Source organism: Ovis canadensis, chromosome 10, assembly GCF_042477335.2.
Source record: "Ovis canadensis isolate MfBH-ARS-UI-01 breed Bighorn chromosome 10, ARS-UI_OviCan_v2, whole genome shotgun sequence".
NCBI lineage: Eukaryota > Metazoa > Chordata > Mammalia > Artiodactyla > Bovidae > Ovis > Ovis canadensis.
In genome coordinates, this window is record NC_091254.1 from 69,783,218 (window position 1) to 69,808,844 (window position 25,627).

Here is a 25,627-nt window from a genome sequence, read left to right on the forward strand (position 1 = left end):
GACTTAGTGACTAAAAAATGACACATAATAGCCTCACTGTCTGTGGCTTTGATGCCCTTATGTGACAGGTTTTTCAAGACTTCCCAAAGTTTAAGATTTTGTTGCCTATATCCCAACTTTAAAAAAATGTCATCTATTTCTATCCTACCTTACACTTATTTACCTTAAATATTGCTCAAAAAACTTGCCAGTGAGTTAAGGTAATTTCTGTCTTTTGTCTCCTCAACCTCTGTTTAATTTTGTCTGAAGTTTATGTGAGTTTCTCCCACATTCTTTTACAATGTTTCTCTCCCATTTGCAGCTTCTACTCCAGAAAATCCCCTTTGCTCATTTAAGACATTTTCCCCCCATTAAGGTCCAGCCCAAGATTTGGTCATATTGAAGTCAATACTGGGACCTCTTCTTGATGAGATCAAAAACACATTTGATCTATCTACCTTTCTCTTTTTCTCTCTTGTATGTTAAAAATTATAAAGAAAAGTGTTTCTTAATTGTCTAAAGATATATATTCCATGAAGACAAGGATTGCATCTCTTTTACATTCTGTAACCTTCAAACAATTGCGTATAGAAACTGTTGGAGTGCTCAGTTAAAAAATGAATCAAGGCACTACCATTTCTTTCCTAAATGTCACATATTTTTACCCAGCTAAAAATATTTTTCCATGGTCTTGGCATTTTACATGTGACATGGCATCTGCTCTGAAAGTAACAATAGAATTATAACAGACCTCTCAACTGCTATTTTCAGTAAACTATTTTGTCATTGTAAAATCTTTTGTTAAAATGCTAGAAAAGATAATTATTCCTTTTTTTTTTCTTAACATCATTGTGAATTAAAGTGCCATGTACTTACAATGGAAAAATTATCATTGAACTGTCTAATGAGGTTGATGTGGAGGCATTTAAGTCATGTGTTAATCCTCTTGGGACCACTTTATGTATTTTTTTTTTTCCTGCACAAGTTATTTCTGCCTCAATAACTTAAACATTGCTACTCTGACAATAATCTGTCCCTCAGGCTTTTCTTTTAAGGAGGACAAATCCATAATCACTTCCTTTCCTGCTTAAATAGAAACTTGGCAGGGCAGAGATATCTGAATAACAGATTACCCAAACTGCCACTGGGAAGCCTGGCACAATGGAATCAGACCTAGGAACAGGCAGTGACATTTGTCCAGAGAATTTACTGGATTAAAAACCCAGGCCTCCCGTGCATTTCAGTTGCATATGATCAAATTAAATAAAAATCAAACAATTGAAAGTGATTAACCTCCTTTGTATGTAAATGCCTAGATTATTTTTCTCCAAAAAATTTGATAGATTAGTTAATGGATTAGCAGGTTGTGGGCCAAGTGTTTGAAGCAGAATACAATTGATCTCACAATTATGATTCTAGAAATAAGAAAAATAATGAGGAAATAAAATTAAACACAAAATTATGCACAAAAAAATCTGTGACAGAAAAACCATCTGTTTCTTACCTGAATTTTGAGGAAGTCAGTATCAACAGTTTGCCATACATTTTCTGCTGCTCGTTTATAAAATTTTCATATTTCCCCTAATTTTTCTGCTTTTAAGCAAAAAACTAAAAAATCAATAATTCCAATTTTCTATATTTAAAAATTATAAAATATTTCTTTTGATTTATGTATACATTGTTTCCCCAAGGTGTTATACACACAAGAGTCTGTATTTTCATTGTAGCATTTTCTGGGTTTATTCCATCTTTTAAATCCATGCATATATTTCACTCAACTCCATAACTTCTGTGTATTTGTGTTTCTGTGAAAGTGCTCTTTTTTCCCCTAAACTATGAGTAAAATTAATTCTCAAGGTGGATATTATAGCTTCATGCTGTGGTCTTGCCTTCTCCCTTCACACAACCCAGGGCAGATGACTGACTGCACTCTTTCTCGGCAGTCTTCAATAAAAGAGCCAAAATTTGACCATCTTTGGGAGATAGAGTCATACCAGATAAGGGGACTGCAGTTGGCTTTCTATATAAAGGTTTACTGCTTTCCTATTTTATGTCTCACAGATCATTAAAGTTATTGTTGATACACAAAATACATTCTTGATTCGCCAAGCCTTTCAAAAATCTCCTCGGGGACTTCCCTGGTGGCCCAATGGTTAAGAATCTGCCTTCTAATACAGGGCATGCAGGTTCAATTCCTGGTCAGGGAATCAAGATCCCACATGCCAAGGGGCAACTAAGCCTATGTGTCACAACTAGAGAGCCCACAAGCAGCAACTCTTAACTAGAGAAAGCAATGAAGGGCACAGCAAAGAAAGAAAAAAAAAAACACCTCCCCTGTTAGATTTCTACATCAGCCTTCATGGAACCATTCAAGCCTTAGGGTCTCTCTCCTCCCTGACGCTCAGCATCCAATCCACCTGCAGACTATGTCATCTCTGCAGCCTCCCTGTGTTCACTTCTCCTCATTCCTGCTGTCACTGCTGCATTCAGCAGCCTGAAATATTTTCCCTCCCTCACCTCACTCAGATCCCTTCTCAAATGTAGACTCTTCCACAAAGATGCCTTTCCTGATCACTCTTTCTATCACCACTGCTCATCTTTTCCTATCCCTTTATTACTTTCTATTGCTTTTAAAATTCTTTGTTATTTATTCATTTATTTTGAATTGGAGAATAGTTGCTTGACCATATTGTGTCACTTTCTGCCATATATCAACATGAATAAGCCACAGGTGTATGCATGTCACCTTCCTCTTGAACCTCATTCCCACCTCCCGTCCTATCCCACCCCTCTAGGTTGTCACAGAGCACTGAGTTTGAGCTCTCTGCAAATTTCCACTGGCTATCTACTTTACATGTGGTAATGTATATTTTCCATGCTACTCTCTCAATTCATCCCACCCTCTTCTTCCTCCTCTGTGTCCAAAAGTCTGTTTTCACTGTCTGCATCTCCATTGCTGCCCTGCATATACGTTCATCATAAACCACTAGTCAGACTTTTTTTCATCGAGAAAAACAAAAGGGAGATAATCCAAATCAATAAAATTAGAAATGAAAAAGGAGAAGTTACAACAGACAATACAGAAATACAAAGGATCTATTGAGCATAAAGGATACTATATTCAGCAACTGTTTCTAACAAAAGGGACAACCTTGAAGAAATGGGCAAGCTCATAGAAATGTACAATCTTCTGTTACTTTTATTACTTTTTCTTAATGACAAATATCTTTCTACTTCATCTCATTGTTTCCACTGTTGCCCCCTACAAAACTTGTCCTCTTAGCTTCCAGAATGAACTCCCATTAAATAAAGGACAAAATCCAAAACTCTTGCTGTGGTCTTTACTTAGCTGACTCCTTATCGTGGTTTCAGTTTGTCAGTTTCTCAGAAATGTCTCCTCTTAAGTCTTCCCTAACACAGCAGTCTACATATGCCTCAAGTTACTCTGTCACATGTTTTCATTATAGCTCAAATAATTATCCAAAGACCAAATATTTGGTTTGTTCCATTATTTAATTTTTTTGGCTCTCACAGGGGCATATAAGCCTTGATTATCTCATTCAACATGCAAGTCAGATACCTAATACAGTGTTTGGACTATAATAGTTGTTTATAAGTCTCTGTTAGTGAAAGGATGAATGGATGATTTGACCATGATTCAGTAAAGCACGTCGTACATGTGCTATAAAAGTGGTTCAGGAATGATGGAAGACTCAACCGCAAGAGCAGAAAACAAAATGAAGAAACGGCATGATGCTTGTTTTTTCCCACATGGAAAATATGCCTATTAATAGACACTAGACTCTGTCTGAGACTTATACTTTAAACTCATCAAAAACTCTATGGAATACCTGCTTTCAGTTCAGTTCAGTCACCCAGTCGTGTCCGACTCTTTGCGACCCCATATATCACAGCACGCCAGGCCTCCCTGTCTATCACCAACTCCTAGAGTTCACTCAAACTCATGTCCATCGAGTTGGTGATGCCATCCAGCCATCTCATTCTCTGTCATCCCCTTCTCCTCCTGCCCCCAATCCCTCCCAGCATCAGGGTCTTTTCCAATGAGTCAACTCTTCACATGAGGTGGCCAAAGTATTGGAGTTTCAGCTTCAGCATCAGTCCTTCCAGTGAACACCCAAGGACTGATCTCTTTTAGAATGGACTGGTTGGATCTCCTTGCAGTCCAAGGGACTCTCAAGAGTCTTCTTCAACACCACAGTTCAAAAGCATCAATTCTTCGGCGCTCAGCTTTCTTCACAGTCCAACTCTCACATCCATACATGACCACTGGAAAAACCATAGCCTTGACTAGACGGACCTTTGTTGGCAAAGTAATGTCTCTGCTTTTCAATATGCTATCTAGGTTGGCCATAACTTTCCTTCTAAGGAGTAAGCATCTTTTAATTTCGTGGCTGCAATCACCATCTGCAGTGATTTTGGAGCCCCAAAAAATAAAGTCTGACACTGTTTCCATTGTTTCCCCATCTATTTGCCATGCAGTGATGGGACCAGATGCCATGATCCTCGTTTTCTGAATGTTGAGCTTTAAGCCAACTTTTTCACTCTCCTCTTTCACTTTCATCAAGAGGCTCTTTAGTTCTTCACTTTCTGCCATAAGGGTGGTGTCATCTGCATATCTGAGGTTATTGATATTTCTGCCAGCACTCTTGATTCCAGCTTATGCTTCTTCCAGCCCAGAGTTTCTCATGATGTACTCTGTATATAAGTTAAATAAGCAGGATGACAACATATAGCCTTGGGTGGTTCAAATTTAACTGAGATGAGGTGCCTGCAGTGCATAGTTTGTGTTTCCCTATCCTGCAGATACAATGGACACAACTTTTCTTTGAAATCCATAAGATGCCAGATAGAAAATAATGATTATATTTAAAATAATCAGAATAATTTAAGATAAAAAGTTCTCTATTATCACATAACTTGAAACTGTAATTGTATTTAGTGTCATATCTAGGATAATTGCAGATGCAATGAAACATTCTGGAAAAGATAGAAGGCTGGTTTTTGTTATTGTTTTATGAACCAGCCCGTGACATATGCATACAAAGACCTTTTAGCTTTGCAGAGGCCCTGGGTGTCTTATGACTGCTACTCTGGCCCAGCGTTCTGGGGTTGAATGAGAAGCACTAACCTTGGAGAGCTTTTTGGAAGCTTTTGAAATATTTCTTGCTTAGGAATGTTTAAAATCCTTTTATAGCATTCTTAGTAAGTTTAGTAGATATTAGGACACTCCATTAATGATACTTGACCCCGCTGATACCAACAGGGTATGTTTCTTAAAATTTCACTTCATTCCTCATGAAGAGGTATGTAAAAATATACTTGACCAGAAGTGAGAAAACTGATCTCCGTTAATAATTTTAACATAAAACCTTGAACTATAAAAGCATGTGACATAATTATAGCCACTATTTCTTAAACAGTATGTGCCAGATATTTTACATATACCACTGTCAATATCCCACCAACTGGGCAAGATGGATACTATTAAATATTAAACGCTTTGCTTGAGACCAGACAGCTAGTGATATTGGAGAACTTTGATTTTAATCCAGTCCTCTCTGATTACAAAGTCCTGTTTTTTCTCCCATTCCACACTATCTCATTCATCCTTTCATTCACTGAACAAGAATTAATTTAAAACCTGTTATGCAGTAGGCATTGTTTGGGCTGTTGAATAAAACCAAGTCCCCATTCTTATAGGGCTGATCACTTAGTTGAGCATAAAGGAAATAAACCAATATATAATATAGTATGATATTAAGTATGTTGTTATACCTGCTATAAAATAAAAACAAATAGGGCAACCAACCAGGAAAGATTGTTTGGTCATCAGGAAAGTGTTCTGAGGATGGACTATTTAGGACTTTGTTGGCCATGAGAAGGCTTCTTGATTTATATATTGTTAGTTCCCTTTAAAGAACAAGATCTAGTTGATCACAGAATCCAGGTATACTTATACAGACAACTCCAATAATATATTCTGTTTTTGACAGAATTAATTAAATCACTAATTTACTTATTCTTTCAGGAAAAGTTTATGCAGAACATTCTGTTAATATGTCAGACATGGAGATGGTGGTGCTGGGGCTAAAACAGTGAATAAGAGGAAGGCAGACATGTAAACAGCAGGCTACAGTCCATGAGGTTGCAGAGTCAGACACCACTGAGCAACTGAGCATTCACACAGAAATGTAAGCAGAGAAATATATTCACAAATTTTATTCAAAACCCATTACATTCATATTACATTATATTCAGTGAAATTCTATTATGCCCAAATACTATTACAGAATTTATGCCTAAATTCTATTATGCCAGTGTGTGAGACATTGAAGATACATGCAAAGGTATGACCTCCAGAGAATGGAGTCTGGAGAGAGGTACAGCGCTGTCTCCAGAGGAGATATACCTCATTGTCTTAAAGGAGGAGTGAGAGTTTACATGAGAAACGCTGGGCTGGAAGAAGCACAAGCTGGAATCAAGAGTGCTGGCAGAAACATCAATAACCTCAGATGTGCAGATGACACCACCTTTATGGCAGAAAGTGAAGAGGAACTAAAAAGCCTCTTGATGAAAGTGAAAGAGGAGAGTGAAAAAGTTGGCTTAAAGCTCAACATTCAGAAAATGAAGATCATGGCATCTGGTCCCATCACTTTATGGGAAATAGATGGGGAAACAGTGGAAACAGTGTCAGACTTTATTTTTGGGGGGCTCCAAAATCACTGCAGATGGTGATTGCAGCCATGAAATTAAAAGATGCTTACTCCTTGGAAGAAAAGTTATGACCAATCTAGGTAGCATATTCAAAAGTAGAGACATTACTTTGCCAACAAAGGTCCGTCTAGTCAAGGCTATGTTTTTTCCAGTGGTCATGTAAGGATGTGAGAGTTGGACTGTAAAGAAAGCTGAACGCTGAAGAATTGATGCTTTTGAACTGTGGTTTTGGAGAAGACTCTTGAGAGTCCCTTGGACTGCAAGGAGATCCAACTGGTCCATTCTAAAGGAGATCAGTCCTGGGTGTTCACTGGAAGGACTGATGCTGAAGTTGAAACTCCAATGCTTTGGTCACCTTATGTGAAGAGTTGGCTCATTGGAAAAGACCCTGATGCTGGGAGGGATTGGGGGCAGGAGGAGAAGGGAACGAAAGAGGATGGGATGGCTGGATGGCATCACTGACTCGATGGACGTGAGTCTGAGTGAACTCTGGGAGTTGGTGATGGACAGGGAGGCCTGGCGTGCTGTGATTCATGGGGTCACAAAGAGTCAGACACGACTGAGCAACTGAACTGAACTGAACTGAACTGAAGAGTTTACCACAGAAAGACTGGAGAGATGGTCTAAATAGAAAAGAGATGGTCTAAAAAGAAAGTTGGTGTTTTTCAGAGGAACAGTAAGAAGACTTAGTTGGTGGGATGCTGAATACAAGGAGGGTACTGGTTAGAGATAAAGTAGTGAGTGTGGTTCTATTCTGAAAAATATAGTACTTGAAGTATGGATTCAGTTGGCATGAGTTGTGATGAGTCAAGAGAATTATTTAAAATTTAATAACATCTATCTTGCATGATTGGTGGCATATTGACAATAGAATATGTGAAATATCTGGCGCAAACTAAGTGTTTAAGAAATGGTAGCTAAAATTATGTCACTTTCAGTCTCCTTCCATCACGTTTTCATAGAGAACTTCTATTGTCCTGTCACCACACTGTCCCACTTCACACTCATCTCTGCAAAGTTGGAAGGTTGGAAAATGACTTTGGGGATGTAGCTGAACATGCACAGTTCAAACACTCTGCTCCTCCACTGAGATCTTTACAGGAGCTTGTGTCTGCTCCTACCAGCTGTGACTGAGGGAAAAAGCTGTCTAATTCAGGGATAGCATATTAGAAAGGCTTTTTGCCATGAGTCTAAAGTCAACATCTCTAAAACAGCTTTATAACTAAGGAAGCTGCTATTTCTATGCCCTGCAGTCTGTCTGGCTTCCACATTTTCTCTCTCAATTGTTTTTTTTTTTTTTTTTTAATTTGGAAGAAGAATGAGTTTAAGTATTGGCTTTCCTAAAACTACAACACACTTCTGGAATGCAAAATAATGGTTCCTGAAGGTGTCACCGTCCTCCTCCCCTGAACCTGTGACTATGTTACCTTATGTGGCAAAGGGAATTTCGCAAAGTGCTTAAGGTTAAGGATCTGGAGATGGGGAGATTATCTTGGATTATGCCAGTCTAATCACATGAGTCTTTAAAAGCTGAGTCTTTCCAGCTGGGTCAGAGAGAAATGTGAGGATGGAAGAAGGGTCAGAGAAGTGAAATGCAGCATGAGAAGGATTTGACCAGACGTGGCTGGCTTTGAAGATGGAGGATGGAAGCCACAAACCAAGGAATGTGGGCAGCTTCCTGATGCTGAGAATAAATTCCCTGCCAAAAGCCAGCAAGGAAATGAGACCTTGGTCCTACAACCACAGGGAACTGAATTCTGCCAACAACCCAAATGAGCAGGAAAGCAATTCTTCTCTAGAGTCTAGAGGAAGAAACATAGCCTGGCTAACACCTTGATTTTAACCAAGAGCGACCCGTGTCAGACTTGTGACCTAGAAAACAGTGAGGTAGCCAATCATTTGGGCTTCCCTGGTGACTCAGACAGTAAGGAATCTTCCCGCAATGCAAGAGGCCCAGACTCAATCCCTGGGTAGGGAAGATTCCTGGAGAAGAGAATGGCAACCCACTGCAGTGTTCTTGCCTGGAGCCTGGTGGGCTATCATCCATGGAGCTGCAGAGTTGGACATGACTGAGTGATGAACATACATGCACGGGAGCCAATCATTTGCATTGTTTCAACCCACTCAGTTTGTGGTGATTTGTTATGGCAACCACAGAAAACTAATAGAATGTCATCAGGAGCCAAGGGCGAGGTTTTTTGCTTGTTTGTTGTTGTTTTAAAGTTGAGATATAACAGGTATATAACATTGTGTAGGTTCAAAGTATACAATGCGTTGGCTTGATATATTTATATGTCGTGATACAGTTGCTACAGGGGCATTAGCTAACACCTTTAGCATGTCACATAGTTATTCTTGCTTGTTTGTGTTGAGAACAGTTAAACCCTAGTCTCTTAAGGAGCCAGTGGAGGTTTAACACAGACTTATGACATGCTCAGGTAGAGATGGTGATTCCAGTGGCCACTAGAGTCTGAATTTGAAAATGTTTGTAAGAGTTGGCAGTATTTGGTGATGGGATGCAGGTGAAGGAGAAAGGTATTCCAGCTTGGAAATGGGTGGATGGCATATCATTAACCAAGATTGAAACTCCGGAAGAGAAAAAAAGTTTGCATGAAATTGTATTCAGATCATGAACTCAATATTAATACATTAAGGCTGAGGTATGTAAGGCCCCTGGGACATAACAGGACAACAAATTTACAAGTCTGTGGAAATATATGCCTAAAGCAAAGCAGAGACGTAAATGCCTTGGATAAGACAATGCAAAAGAATGCCTTGGATAAGACAATGCAAAAGAATGTCTTGGATAAGACAATGCAAAAGAAAGTGAAGTTGCTCAGTCATATAGGACTCTTTGTGACCCCACGGACTATAGCCTACCAGGCTTCTCCATCCATGGGTTTTTCCAGGCAAGAGTACTGGAGTGTGTTGCCATTTCCTTCTCCAGGGTATCTTCCTGACCCAGGGATCGAACCCAGGTCTCCTGCATTGCAAGCAGATTACCCTCTGAGCCACCAGGGAAGCCCTAAGACAATGCAAAGAGAAACATTTATAACTGTCGATCTAGTCATGATTTGAATCATGAAAAATATTTTAAACAACTTAAGTATTTTTTTTTTACTCCACTAAACTGATCGTCTACAGCTTTACATAAAGAAGATACGGCCAAAGTCAACTTTGGGAATATATAAATGACTTCCTAGTGGGTCACTCAAGAAGCTTGTTCAGTATCATGTTGTATCTTAGACATGATCTGACACTTTTATTTTTTTAATCAAAGTATTCTTTTTAAACCTTCAAATCACCTGTAGGAAGTTTACAACTTTCCATAGAATTTCACTGGTAATTCCTCCATGTGCCACTCCCAGAATCATACATCTGACACTGTTTTTGAATCATGTAAGCATTTAATAAAATCATTGTCCACATGACGTGATTACTCTATTTAAGTTTTTCCCTTATGCACTCATACCAAAGAAAATATTAGTAATTTCCCCCAAAGCTTAAAAGGTGTTGTCCACAAAGCTGCCGTTTAAGCCTCACCTACCATGTTAAATTCCATTGTTTTTAGAAAGTATGTTTAGGTAACATCTTTTTTCTAAATTTGAGTTGAAAATGATCTTCATTTGCTCTCCATGAGGCCTAAGACAGCATTTTTATAATGAAAAACATTAACATAAATCTTACCTCTGAGTTTCACTGTAAAGAATTATACTGAGAACAAAATGATGCAGAATTCTCAGACAATTTGATCATAGTTGAATTTGGATAGATGACCTAAGACGCAAGACTTTTTAAAATGGATGAATTTTTTTTCTTTTTTTATTTGAGGTATAATTGATATTAGTTTCAGGTTAACAGCATAATGATTAATATTTATTTATACTGCAAAATCATCACCACAGTAAGTCTAGGTCACAGCCATTGCCACACATAGTTAGAAATTTTTTTCTTATGATGAGAACTTCTTGGATCTACTCTCTTATCAACTTTCAATAATATAATACAATAATGTTAACTCTAGTCTCCAAGCTGTACATTACACCCCCATGACTTATTCATTTTATAGCTAGAAGCTTATATCTTCGCCCACCCCTCCCACTCCCCTGCTCCTGAAAAACAGGTGAAATTTTGAAAAGCTTTTAAAAGTGTTTTATTTTTAAATAATTATAACCTCTAGGGAGTTGCAAAAATAGTATTAAGAAGTCCTCTGTATCCATCACTTAGTCTTTCCTAACGGTAACATTTTACATAACTATAGCACATTTTTCAAAACTAGGAAATGGACATTGACACAATACAATTAACTAGCCCACAGACATTACTTAGATTTTAGAGGTTATATTGGTATACATGTGAACATAATTCTTTGAAGTTTTATTATGTTTTTCTTATGAGCTGGAGCTCTCAAGATACAGAACTCATCACAAAGGGGCTCCCTTGTGGTATCCCTTATAGTTTCACCACCTCCTTCACCACACCTGGACACTATTGATCTATTCTCCACTCCTATAGTTTTATCATTTAAAATGTTATATAAATGAAATCACACAGTGTGTAGCATGTTGAGGTCGGCTTGTAAAGAAATTCACCATAATTATCTTGAGACTAATTTGTGTTTCTGCATGTAAAAATAGTTAATTCCTTTTTATTGCTGAGTGGTATGGAAAAGGCAATGACACCCAACTCCAGTACTCTCACGTGGAAAATCCCATGGACAAAGGAGCCTGGTGGGCTGCAGTCCGTGGGGTCGCTAAGAGTCAGACACAACTAAGCGACTTCACTTTCACTTTTTACTTTCATGTATTAAAGAAGGAAATGGCAACCCACTCCAGTATTCTTGCCTAGAGAACCCCAAGGACGGGGGAACCTGGTAGGCTGCTGTCTGTGGGGTCGCACAGAGTCGGACAAGACTGAAGTGACTTAGCAGCAGCAGCATTCCCTAGGATGAATTACCACAGTGTTTATTCTTCACCCCCTGAAGGACTTATACATTGTTTCCAGTTTGGGGCTGTGACAATTAAAATTGCTGTAGACATTATCTACAAGGTTTTGCATGAACATATATTTTCATTTTTCTAGAATAAAAGTCCAGGCGTATGATTAAATGTTAAGTGAAGTCGCTCAGTTGTGTCAGACTCTTTGCGACCCCATGGACTGTAGCCTACCAGGCTCCTCGGTCCATGGGATTTTCCAGGCAAGAGTACTGGAGTGGTTTGCCATTTCCTTCTCCAGGGATCGAACCTGGGTCTCCCGCATTGTAGGCAGGCGCTTTTACCCTCTGAGCTACCAGGAAAGCCATATTAAGTTGTGTTTAATTTTTAAAAGAAACTGCAAAACTTCTGGAGTGGCTGCCTCATTTTACATTCCCATCAGCAATTTATGAGAGAGCCAGTGTCTCCATATACTTGCCAGCATTGGGTACTGTCAGTAATTTTTTTTTTTTTTTAGTTATTCTAATAGGTGTGCACTTAAAAAAAAAAGATGGATTGTTAATGGTATTTTTGGAACTGTAGACACTCTAATGAGCTCTCCAAAGTGAACACAGTTTTCTACTCATCCATATATGAATACAGTGATTTTTAGGTGAGAGGTAAAAAAACAGGAGGTTGGATCTTATCCCTCCATATTCGCAAATGAAAATGAACACAAAAACGTGAACATTTAAGACCATCAATAACCACAGAACCCTGTTTATTTGTAACAAACTCTTTTGGAATCTTTGTGGCCAATTTCAGAGGAGAACAAAAGTCATGGTTTGCTGTCCACCTTGATCTGATTCTCAGTGTTTGATGACAAAGAGCTCTTGAAAAGTCTTTATAAAGAGTTCTGCATGTTTGCATTAGAGAATAAGATCTAGGGATACTTCTTGGTCTAAAACCTCAGTGTAACTTTATTTACCAACAAAAATAAATACAGCTATTGGAAAACACACTTAAATCCTACCAATCTTCCATAGTAAGAAAAGTTTAACTAGAAAAATAAACTAGAAGTCGAAGGTTTTACTAAATAAATTTACTAAATAAATCTTAAGATATTCTGTCTCTTTTAATTATGTATGCTGTAAATGTTCTATTTCTTCTCTATATTCTTTTATGTCATTAAGTTAATTAATGAGCACTTCAGCTACTTGAAACCCTATAGCCTATAGAAATCTCCCCACTCCATAATTTCCCAGTGTCTGGTCTAAGAAGCAGTAGTTCCTTGGAATGTTGAGAAGCCAAAGAGCTCCATGACCAAAAAAAGTTAAATAGCTCCTTTACAGCAAATCTCCTCAAAGATAGTATTAAACAGATTCAGTTCAGTTCAGTTGCTCAGTTCTATCTGACTTTTTGCGACCCCAGGAACCGCAGCACACCAGGCCTCCCTGTCCATCACCAACTCCTGGAGTCCACCCAAACCCATGTCCATTGTGTCATCCAACCATCTCATCCTCTGTCCTCCCCTTCTCCTCCTGCCCTCAATCTTTCCCAGCATCAGGGTCTTTTCAAATGAGTCAGATCTTCACATCAGGTGGCCAAAGTATTGGAGTTTCAGCTTCAACATCAGTCCTTCTAACGAACAGCCAGGACTGATCTCCTTTAGAATGGATTGGTTGGATCTCCTTGCAGTCCAAGGGACTCTCAAGAGTCTTCTCCAACACCACAGTTCAAAAGCATCAATTCTTCAGTGCTCAGCTTTCTTTATAGTCCAACTCTCACATCCACATAGCCTTGACTAGATGGACCTTTTGGATTAGGGATGTACAATATGAAACACCATGAGGTCAATGAAGTATTGAGAACTTCTCTAAAACTTATTTGTCCACAGAACGCTTATTATGCTGATCAGCTCAAGGATTAGGTTAGAAAATCCTGGATGATATTGATTGAGAGTGTGATTAATATATGAATTACTTACATAACATCTAAATTGCAGTTGGAGAGGAAGCCTCCAAGATGCTCTTTTTCTTATGTGTCTTTTGGATGTGTTCACAGACTGGAGAGATCTGGTTCAGATCAGACTGCTCACATCTTTAATGATTCAGTAATTGTTCATTTGGCCTTGATTGTGAGAAATATTATTTACAAAAGCCATGCTAAGAAAATAAATAATGTTACACAATTTTCAGCTGTCGTTGTTCAGTTGTTCAGTCATGTCCAACTCTTTGTGACCTCATGGACTTCAGTGTGCCAGGTTTCTCTGTCCTTCACCGTCTCCTGGAATTGGCTCAAAGTCACACCCATTGTATCCATGATGCCATCCAACCATGACATTCTCTGTCATCCCCTTCTCTTGCCTTCTGTCTTTCCCTGCATCAGGGTCTTTTCCAATGAGTTGGCTCTTCCCATCAGGTGAACAAAGTATGGGAGCTTCAGCTTCAGCATCAGTCCTTCCAATGAGTATTCGAGCTTGATTTCCTTTAGGATTGACTGGTTGGATCTCCTTCCTGTCCAAGGGACTCTCAAGAGTCTTCTCCAGCATCACAGTTCGAAGGCATCAATTCTTCAGCACTCAGCTTTCTTTACAGTCCAACTCTCACATTTGTACATGACTACTGGAAAAAACCATAGCTTTGACTAAATGGACCTTTGTTGGCAAAGTGATGTCCCTGCTTTTTAATACACTGTTTAGGTTTCTTATAGCTTCTCTTCCAAGGAGCAAGTGTGTTTTGATTTCATGGCTGCAGTCACTGTCCACAGTGATTTTGGAGGCCAAGAGAATAGAATCTGTCACTGTTCCATTGTTTCCCCATCTATTTGCCATGAAGTGATGGGAATGCATGCTACAATCTTAGTTTTTTGAATATTAAGTTCTAAGCCAGTTTTTTCACTCTCCTCTTTCACCTTCATCAAGAGGCTAGTTAGTTTCTCTTCGCTTTCTGCCATAAGGGTAGTATCATCTGCATATCTGAGGTTATTGATATTCCTCCTGGCATTCTTGATTCCAGCTTGTGCTTCATCCAGCCCTGCATTTCGCAGGATGCACTCTGCACATAAGTTAAATAAGCAGGGTGACAATATACAGCCTTGAAGTATTCCTTTCCTAATTTGGAACCAGTTAATTGTTCCATGTCTTGTTCTAACTGTTGACCTGCGTATAGGTTCCTCAGGAGGCAGGTCAGGTAGGCTGGTATTCCCATCTCTTTGAGAATTTTGCACAGTTTGTTGTGATCCACACAGTCAAAGGCTTTAGTGTAGTCAGTGATGCAGAAGTAGGTGTTGTTCTGGAATTCCCTTGCTTTTTCTATGATCCAGCTGATGTTGGAAATTTGACCTCATCCCTTTCCCTTTTCTAAATCCAGCCTGTACATATAGAAGTTCTGGTTCACATTTTGTTGAAGCCTAGCTTGCAGCATTTTAAGCTATTTTGTTGCAACTTTCAAGACAAGTTAAAGTTCTCTTACTGTTTACCTTTTGGGGGAAGCAACCTCCAAGAAGAGAAAAGGCTTTAAAAAGCAGAAACCAAAAGAGCCGTATTGATGGAAGCCTGGATATGTTATTCTTTTCACACATGATAATTATGAGTTAATTTAATCAGAAAGTTGCACTCAGAATCCCAAATAAGATAGTGCTTTAAGAATAATATTAGAGATTTTAAATTATGTTAATATGCGCTGATGCATATGTGTTAAAAATATCAACACACTGCAGAATAGAAGTTTCATTTTATTTCAGGACCATTAAAAGGAAGAAAAAGAAGGAGATCTGTGTTATTTCTCTGTGCTCTTGAGTGGAAATCCAGAATTTTCAAGCACTCATTTTGGAGAGTCTTAACTCTAATAAACCACAGGTAATTGAACAGGGCTGTTGAAGTCCTTGAAGCAGTAGGGACATTTGTAGGTTAACATAAAAATATTTGTGTTTAAGATGTCTAAAAATGTAAATATAAGTTTCTCCTTCTTGTGGCAGTTGATGCAATTTAGTGGGAAAAGCTTGGACTTTGGATCCATAAAGATTAGAGTTGGGATGATTTAAATTCTTGTGTCTTGGTTCACTCATCTGTAAAACTGGTATAATAATATCTACCAAAGAGGGAGTTTGGAGATTAAATAAGGTAGACTCAGTTCAATTCAGTTCAGTCGCTCAGTCCTGTCTAACTCTTTGTGACCCCAGGAACCACAGCACGCCAGGCCTCCCTGTCTATCACCAACTCCTGAAGTCCACCCAAACCCATGTCCATTGAGTTGGTGATGCCATCCAACCATCTCATCTTCTGTCTTCCCCTTCTCCTCCTGCCCTCAATCTTTCCCAGCATCACAAGTGAGTCAGATCTTCGTTTAAGGTGGCCAAAGTATTGAGGTTTCAGCTTTAACATCAGTTCTTCCAATGAACATCCAGGACTGATCTCCCTTAGGATGGATTGGTTGGATCTCCTTGCAGTCCAAGGGACTCTCAAGAGTCTTTTCCAACACGACAGTTCAAAAGCATCAATGCTTCAGCACTCAGCTTTCTTCACAGTCCAACTCTTACATCCATACATGACCACTGGAAAAACCATAGCCTTGACTAGATGGACCTTTGATGACAAAGTAATGTCTCTGCTTTTTAATATGCTGTCTCGGTTGGTCATAACTTTCCTTCCAAGGAGTAAGCGTATGGTATTAAAATGCGTCCCTGTTGGCTCAGATGGTAAAGAGTCTGGCTAAGATGCAGGAGACCCATGTTCAATCCCTGGGTCAGGAATATTTCTTGGAAAAGGAAACGGCAACCCACTACAGTATTCTTGCCTAGGTAAACAGAGGAGCTTGGCAGGCTATAGTCCACGGGGTCACAAAAGAATCAGACATGACAGAGCAAGTAACATTTTCAACATGGTGCCTAAGAAATAGAAGATATAGCAAAAGTGTTCCCTTTCTTCATGGTGTGCTAAGAGTATGCTGTCACCCACTACCTGACGACCAGCAAGATTCACGCTTTCTCATTTGATAGAACCGTCAGTCCTCTTAGTGGCCATAAGTTTTGTTATCTATTCTAAAATGTTGTAACTTAAATGCATTATACTATGTGCCGTGCTGTGCTTAGTTTCTCACTGATGTCTGACTCTTTGCAACCCCATGGACTATATAGCCCACCAGGATCCCCTGTCCCTGGTGATTCTCCAGGCAAAAATACTGGAATGGGTTGCCATGCCCTCCTCCAGGGGATCTTCCCAACCCAGGAGTCAAACCCAGGTCTCCCACATTGAAGGTGGGTTCTTTACCATCTGAGCCACCAGGGAAGCCCAAGAATACTGGAGTCAGTAGTTTATCCCTTCTCCAGGGGATCTTCCCGACCTAGGAATTGAACCGGGGTCTCTGCCTCGGAGATGGATTCTTTACCAGCTGAGATACCAGGAAGCCCTCACTATACTACAGCACAGTTGAAATAAAGTTTCAGCTTAGACAGTAATCTAGAGGATTTTCCTTTAAGGAAATGTTTTTTCATATCTTTCACCTATTTGGAGACTCTTCCTAGCCACTGAGAGTTATAACGTTCGGGCAGCTATGGAGCACATAAAACTTGAAGCCACCAATTGGAATTTTGTGACATGTTCAAATTACATTCGTTGTTTTGGTTGCAGTTCTTGCCGTGCAGTGAGGACAGGGAACAGCTTGTGTGATTTGAATATATAGAGAATTGATGCTCAGAGAGAAATGATAACAATGACTTTATAAAAGAACACTAGTTATTTTTAATGTTAATTATAGACACAGCACCAGATGCTTTTATGCTAGATTTATGGAGAGAGTAGAAATGATTTTAAAGTGTTTATATGAGTTTATACTCAGCAAATTCCATTACACACCATCAATAAAAGAATGTAAATGCACTGTTCTTAAGTGAGCCTGACTGCTTACCTACTGTCAGTCATGATGTACTTCTGGTCATGATAAAGGATTAGAAATGATTCTTAATCTACATGGAACCCAGATTACATGTCATATCTCAGGATTAGTTTAGCGGGGAAAGGGAGAAAAATTCAGTACTAGATACAGAGGAATTTATGTTCTGTATTTCATTCAGAAGGGAAACTATATGAAGGTACTCTAGAGATTCCCTGGGGGCTCAGATGGTGAAGAATCTGCCTGCAATGCTGGAGACCTGGGTTTGATCCCTGGGTCAGGAAGATCCCCTGGAGGAGGCTGTGGCAACCCACTCCAGTATTCTTCCCTAAGAATCCCATGACAGAGGAGCCTGGCGGGCTACAGTCCACGGGGTTGCAGAGTCAGACACATCTGAGCAACTAACACTTTCACTTTCACTCTAGGCGTAATGATGGAGAAATCAATATGCGCCGTCTAAGAGGACCAAGGCTCCCCACCAAAGGCAACACTGGTTTGTATGACCCACAGTGCCACCTACCCTTGGAGGCAGTCCTGGGCCGAAAGTCCAATCTGGGTTTCTAGTCTATGGCATCTGGATTCTGTAATGTGAATTTCCTGGGTTTCACATTTAGCCTCATCTATGAACTATGTATTTTAAATAGTAAGCTAACTTCCCCTGAGTTTGTCACAACCAGCCAGGAAATAGTTCTACTTTCTATTATGTTCTACTTTTTTCATCAACATATCTTTACTTTCACTGCAACAGTGCACATCTTCTCCCATAAAATATCACAGATGTAAGAGTACTGGCATACACATAGATTTGAATGTAATACTCTTTCATATACAATCAAATTAGAATTATGTATATATATATATACACATATACACAGACATAAATACACACATATGTAGGAAAATATATAATACATAGAGAGAGTGAGAATAGGTTAGAAAACATAATTATTCTAGACCACACTAGAAATATTTTAAATTTGTCAACTAGTGATAAATTTCATCAGAGCTATAATCAGATGGGTCCCATACATTTTCTCAAGAAATGTTAGTAGTATTACCTTCACAGATATCAAATAAATAACAAAAAAAAATACTCTAAAGAAATCATACCTGTTCTCTGAGACAGATAGGTAAATGAACACAGAATTCTGTACCAACAAAGAGCATTTTATTTCCATGCATAACCACTGATAATGATCACCTTTACACATACGGTGCTGAGGAAACATTTTACTTTGTCCCCAGATCATTTTACAGGGCTTATTTTTTAAGTACTTACATTATTTTCTACAAAGGAAAAAATTTGATCCAGCTTATAGCTCTGTTCCTTTTAATCCTTGGTCTTCTTCCATGTTTGGTTCTTTTAGCACTTACAACACATTTCTCTTCTTCTTTTTTAATCTGGGAAAATTTAGCCTTAGTGCACCATCTGTTTCATGGTAAAACGCTTGTGTTTCAGCTCCCCAGATGGGTTGAGTAAGAGAAAAAGGTTAAATGATTTAACTTGAATTCACACTGAGTCATCTGCCCTCAGCCCAGTCATGACAAAGTGAGAGATTTTCAAGGTTTCTTTTTCTCTTCTTCCTTACACTAAGATCGCACAGCTTTCAGTGAAGCTTTCTCGAAACAGTACCGAGTAGCAAATGTACTCAATATGGTGGGACAATAATTTGGATTTGAAATTTATTTCTAATGTACAACTTTTTAACAAATGAAAAGTAACTGCTTCCTTTCACAGGAAGTTAAAACCCAACTTTTTAAATATCACTGCCCTCTAGCCTGGCATGCTGCAGTCCATGGGGTCTCAAAGAGTCGGCCACGACTGAGGGACTAAACTGAACTGAACTGAGCTGATATTCATAGCTCTCTTTTTTCTCCTGTCCATGTCACTTTTTATGCTTCTCCCATGTTACTCTTGCAACACCACCTCTTTTTTTCCTTATCTCTGCCAATGAATAGGCAGTTTTTCCTACCAACAGCGCACAGATCACTAGTTTTCTAAAATGTGCCTGAAGCTCATCTTATTCAGTACTGTCCTACTCTAAAGTGTTAGTACTTTCATGCAATTCCAGGGTTCATAGAGCACAAGAGCTTCCATGATAAGAAAGAGTACAGAGAGCAGAGGATGCATAAAACAATGTGTATTGATTAAATTTCTTTCATTCTAATATTGTGTGCGTGCATTTGCGCTCAGTTGCTTCAGTCATTTCCTACTCTTTGTGACCCTATGGACTACAGCCTGTCAGGCTCTTCTGTCCATGGGATCCTCCAGGCAAGAAAACTGGAGTGAGTTATCACGCACTCCTCCGGGGGATGTTCCCAACCAGGAATCAAAGTCAGATCTCCTGCATTGCAGGCAAATTCTTTACTGCTGAGCCACCAGGGAAGCCCTCATTTTAATATTAAATAGTATGAAGAGAGGGTCAAAGTTGATTTATTCAACCTTCAGTAAGTTTCACTCGGTGCAGAATTCTTGTCCTGAGACTGTGATGAAATTCAAAAGAAGTAGAGATGATGGTTTCCCCTTGAGGAATTTGATCTCTAGTAGAAGCCATTATCAAGGTGTCCCCATTTAGGGCAGAAACAGATTATTTCAGTAATGAAAGCTGTGACTATCAATTTAACCAAAATTTTATGGACTGAGTCTTTTTACTGAATTGTTCTTTTTAACAATTGATCCAGTTGTGTATTTCAGTGTGGTCAAAATATAGGAAGATCCTACCCTTAGTGTTTTGTGGCAGGATGTCTCACTTTCTTAGTTTACCATAGTTAATCATGCTTTTTAATTGACATTGACATATTTTAATATCACATATTAATATTTGAAACTGTGATGATTCAATATAACCTAACTGCTTCTTAAAGAACTGAAAAAATTCTGACTGTTAGGAGTTAAATTACTTCTAAGTTAAATTATTTAAGTTTCAAAACCATGAAGTAACTTTAGCATAGAGGGCTAACAAATGCATCATAAAATTATATATCTATAAAACTAGCACTATGCTTACCCCATAATTCAGGGACTATTCATTACCTTCACGAGGCATGTGTATTACTGATCTATCCAATGATTCCACCAGTATAGAAAATCAATCTAATATTTATTAATTTTGATATTTATTAAATTTATATAAATATTAATATTAATATTTATTAATCAATCTAGTATTTATTAATGCTAGGAGCAACCTTTAAGAGATTAAACTTACAAGTTTATTTTTGTCTACATGAGGTTGTGGATGTAGTTATCTCCTCACTGAGCTTCACATTTAAGTGTAATTAATTATGCAATTTTTTCTTTGGGTAGACAGATTGTAATCTATATAGAGAAAAATGATCTCTGCTTATTCAACTCTATCTCTGCAGCTTCTAGACTAGAATCTGGAATATTTACATATTTTGTCAAATAATCAATAAATTGCATTGAAGACCATCTGCCTTCCTTTTTAAGAGTTCATGGATTACAGAAGAATCAATATTTTTTTAATGATGTTAATTTAAGTAAATAAGCATTTTCATGAGGATTTCATTTCTATTCAGTATGAATAGAGTTGTGCAAACAATAGAGCTTAGAGTTACAGAGAAATTCACAAAGGAGAAAGCATGAGATTTGGGTCTCGATGGATAATGGGGTCAGCCAGGTAGAAGGGTAGGCAAGGTATTCCAGGCTGAAGGGTTGATTTTCAATAAATGGAGATGAAAAAAAATCTTTTTTTCTTATTAGCTTCCTCATCTAGCCAAAGAGTTGCAAAATGTTGAATACATTTCTTTCAATCACATACAATTCAGGAAGATGCCAGCATGACCAGATGGATGGTTTTCAGATTCACACTTCAGAAACACATGGTGCTTCTCTGAGGCAATTGTGTACTGTTTCTTTTAAAATAGCAGGAAGCATATGGGAATGGGATTGGATCCATCAGCTACTATCAAAAGAAGGGTGAAGCTTCTAAAATAAATTAAATCAAAACCTATAAAGTAACAAAAATCTTTTATCGTACTTTGAAATTCTAAAGTTTTACATTTGTAGATACATGGACATTTAAAAAGAAAGACTTTTTCATGCAAACCACAATCTCTGCTACAGCTGTCAAATCTGAGACGCGCCCCCCGCCCCCCCCCCCCCGAAAAAAAAAGAAAGAGACAAGGTCAGTGTAATGAGAGAGTCTGGAAGAATTTTATTGATTAACAGTTAAGTATTTCCACACCTTAACAGAATTGCAAATTTCCTAGGAAATGCAAACACACATAAAACGTTTTGCCTATTTTCCCTCCAATATCTTTTTCTTCTCTGAGCACAAACATCCGAACAAACGTAAAAGCAATTACAATATCAGATGTGTATATGAAAACATCTGCTTTAAATTAAGTAACTTAGGAATTATGGTTGTCCTTTGCTTTGTGTAAAGGCATTTCTCCCTGTTTCCTGTTTGCATCTTAAAGCAAGTGTAGAGGTGAGTGGCTTTGCATCAATTCTAACCATGATGTTTCCATGAATGAGTTTTATAACCAGGTCAAATCTTCCTAATGCTAGACTTATAATTCTACCGTCCTCTGTGTTTTCTGTGACCATTTATCTTTTCCCAAGTTATTATTATGGGATTTGGAGTGATTAAACATCAAGGAGAGTGCTTTTATAAGATTGAACCCAAGGAATTAAAGGAGCTTTAGATAGCAAACCTTTTATTTTAAGAAAACTTTTTTTTTCAAGGATGACTTTCTTTGCTTTGTATCCATGCAGACTCCATGATCCCAGATAAAGTAAATGGTTGTCTGGTGGCTTTGAAGTCTATCCTTCATTTTGACTCCCACAAGCCTAAGCCTGTATGAATTTGTCAATATTAATTATGGAGTAGTGATATAAAAATAACATCATCTGTTATTCTCCTTCATCCACTCATTCCATAAGCATTTATTGACTTCTGGGATAGGTGTTATGGAGCATTCAAAGATGAATTAGATCTATATCATGACTTCATAGAGTTTATAGGCTGCTGGGGGAGCTAAGATATAAATAACTATAACACAAAGAATAAAGTGATAAGTATGGTAATCAAGGTACAAATAAAGTGTTATGGGAGTTCAGAAGAGCAATAGGTAGTTACAGATGGCTAACATTCACAGACATTTGAATGATTTTTCTTTTTAGAATATTCCAGAAAATCCTTTGACATAGTCAGTGTTTTTTTCAAAGTTCAGCATATAAAATCTACACAGCTAGCATGAGATTTTATCACTACCTGATACTAAATCATCATTATCAACATCATCCAATCATTCACCTCCTTCCTATGCTTTATCATAACTATAGGCAAAACTAAAAAATGATTAAGATAGCATGTACTATATTTATTATTTTTAATGGAAATGCTTGCATTTCAAGTCCTATTTTTATGTATCTGAAACTCTAATAAAAGCTGATTTTAAGATATTTAAATATTAAATATTTTTTTTAAAATTTGATACTGGTTTCAACTTACAGGCACAATGTCCTCATCATATTTGGTTTTTAATGGATAAAATCCATTTATGTTTTCAAATTTACTACTCTAAATTGGATTGGAAACTGGAAAGCTAGAAAGCTGCCCTGCTAAGAAGTTGTGTGGTTCTTCTGCTAATATAACTTTAAACAACTGAAGCATGTTTCTTGCTTAATTTCTTTGCATTGTGGCAAACTAAGGTGCTTTCTAAAGCAGTACCGAGTAGGAAAGAAGTTGAATTATTGCCAAAGAACCCAAGATGATAGAAAAATAGGCTTTGTGACTAGATGACAAAGAAAGGAAATGGAAAAAATAAATCCTGAAGATGATGAGAAGCAAAATATCAGTTAGTGAATAGATTAAGAAGACAATTTTTAAAAAGAGTATCTTTGAGTCTCTTCACATGCTATTTGGTTCAAGTTGCTAGAACAGCAATTTGAAGAGGCTCAGGCATTGGATCTATATTCCCTTAGTTTCTGAATAAATATACTACAGAGAGTCCTACCATCAAATATTTATGGAATAAATAATTGTCATCATCCTTTGTATTTCAGTTTTAAACTCTACAGCATGTTTCAAGAAATATGAAATATGAGAGCCAGGCTTAGCCAGCTGTTATTCTCTTACAATGACTTTGTAAAGGTATCACCCCTACTTTCCAGGTTCCCAAATCAAATCATAGTGACAAGCGAATTTGCTAAGTTAGAAGCACTTGCCAAAAAAAGAAAATTAGCATTAGATTGATGAAGAATTTATATCTTAATTCCAACATTAAATAAAACATGCTCCATTGAAACAATAGCTCCAACCATATGCTTTGTTGGTAGAAAAAGGAGCGTGTAAACCCCAAATTTCTAGTGGCTGTGCCAAAAATCAGTTCAGCCATGCATATTCAATTATAACACACACAAAATATGATATTGCAAATAAACATGCTCATAAATAAGCTTGTTTGCCATAACAAATGATTTCATTATCTGAGAAATAGAGGAACTCACATTTAATAAATTTACTTTAGCATCAGGGATTTCTTTGCTAAGCATTCTGCTGTTGATCACATTCCATAGGTTTCAACTCCCATCCTAAAACATGACTGGGAAGCCAAGTCTCTTTGCTTCCAAGAATACTGGCCTCTAGGCAGCAGAAGGGGTTCCCTGGAGGCTCAGTCAGCAAAGAATTTGCCTGCAGTACAGGACACCCAGGTTCCATCCCTGAGTCAGGAAGATCCCCTGGAGAAGAAAATCTATCTCTTTAGATTTTCTAATAGGTGGATCCCTAAACCTTTGTATGTACTGAAGAGTCTTGGTCTCATGGTTACAGAGGTTCAAACTTGTAGGGGAGTCCCTGTACAAAGTGAAAGTGTTAGTCGCTCAGTCACGACCAACCCCTTGTGATCCCATGGACTGTAGAGGGGTCGTGAAGAGGCTCCTCTGTCCATGGAATTCTCCAGGCAAGAATACTGGAGTGGGTAACCATTCCCTTTTCCAGAGGATCTTCTCAACACAGGAATCGAATCTAGGTCTCCTGCACTGCAGGCAGATTTTTTTTTTTTTTTTTTTTTTTACAGTGTGAGCCACTAAGTGACAAAGAAAATTACATTTTCTCTGGAGTGGGTAGCCATCTCTTCTCCAGAGTATAGTCTCGACCCAGGAATCAAATCCAGGTTTCCTGCACTGCAGGAATTTTTTCTACATTCTGAGCCACCAAGCCACCAAGAAAATTACATTTTCTCTCCTGTGAAGTTGAGAATGGGAATCAGAAGTGCTATCTCTATGTCTAGTAGGGCTTGGACTAGGAACAAATAAGGCGGAGGTTGTATTGTCCATGTACACAGAATATCCTGCATAATCCACCTGCTATACAATAGGAGCTCTTTTTTTTTTTTTCCAGTCAGTACTTACTAGGTGCTAGATACTGCTAGTTTTGTACATATTAACTCAACTAATCCTTACAACAACCTCTGAGAGATAGGTTTTACAGATGAACAAACTCAGTCACAGAGAAGTTAAACAGGTTGCCAAAGATGAAACAGCTGGTAAGTGTAGAGAAGTTTTGAGTCAGGCAAGTCAGCTCCAAAGTCCACGTTCTCACCCACCATCTCTCCCGCCTACCCCTTTGAGAAGGGAAACTGGGGTGGAGGTGGGGAGGAGGAAAGAAAGAAGGAGGAGGAAAAGCTCTCTTCTTCTGAAATAATCTTTTTCCAGAAATTCCTTTACATTCATGGATTTAGCAGTAAAGAATCCTAACCTTTTGCAAACAACACTGAAAGTCCATCATGAGCAGACTTAGACCTTGTCAGGGCCACCTGAGTCCTGTGCCTTGGTGATGTTGGCAGGATGTAGCAAGTGAGTGACAGGACAGCCACCTCTCATTTGCTCTTTGATGCCCCAGATCTCATTACTGTAAAACCTTTTTCCTTCGTGCAATGAACATCAACTCAGAGACACGACTGAGGGAAGGCCAGGAGGGAGGCCTTCATTTGGGATGTGAGGGGAGACAGAAGAACGGTGTTATTGGGAAGAAAAACGTGAGTCAGCAAAAATCCAGGAAGGAGCATGCCCAAACATTTCATTACTTGGAAATCTGGTAATTGAGATAGTTTCCAGACATGTTCCTGGAATGTCCAGAG